The following is an 888-nucleotide window of genomic DNA, read 5'->3' on the forward strand; positions in this document are numbered from 1 at the left end:
ACAAAGGATCTGGTGGTCCACAAGGGTTCTGATGTGAGCATCGGTACTCAACCAGAAGAAGGAAAAAGGTAAGAAGATCAGACCATAGAAACAACTGACTAATTTAAGCTCAAATGCAACGGAATTATGATTTTCAAATCAAGGGATCGAAAGCAACACTCTGATTAGGGTTGGCTAAGTTGAATAACCTTAGGGGTACAATCGACAACTATTTGAATGGTTGAGAACCAGCTCATGTTCGGGAAGACATCCGAGCCGGAAAGATAATTTATAAGGATCAACTGATGATTGCGTGCATTCGTAGACATGCTGAATCAATATGGTCAGAATGTTCATCACAAGGATTTTAACGATTATTGCTTGACATATGGAATTAACCATTATGCAAGCAGGTAAAGAAGATCAAGAGCAATAGGCTACCGAGGATTTCGGAAGACCGAATGGCATTTCAAAGAATTTTGCGAAACACCTGAACAACTAGGGATGAACGAATCCCCGGTAAATGCGAGGAATTATTCATACATGTATTCATGAGGAAAAGGAGCCGCAAGACAACACAAAGAATCCTCAGAATATCCGAAGTATTTCAGGGTATCTTGTAATAACAACAACAATTGGAAATGAAGTTATGGACGACAAGTGTATGTAGCTTTCCATAGGGATTTATCGGTTGTATGGAAGTGCAATGGCGAAGGGCACAAGGGTCTCGGGGAAACATCGGAGAGTATCTTCAAAATATTCTGGTGCAGCCGGCAATCATCTGGACTGAAGGGGCTCTACGGGAGAAAGTATTTACGAGAACCTAATGTTAGATTTTTAGTAAATTCATTTAACCCGAATAGAAGAGATGTCAGAGTCCCAGAGTATAGGTCGAGGAATAAAAGATCC

The sequence above is a fragment of the Triticum urartu genome, chromosome 3 (genome assembly GCF_003073215.2).
Source record: "Triticum urartu cultivar G1812 chromosome 3, Tu2.1, whole genome shotgun sequence".
Classification (NCBI taxonomy): domain Eukaryota; kingdom Viridiplantae; phylum Streptophyta; class Magnoliopsida; order Poales; family Poaceae; genus Triticum; species Triticum urartu.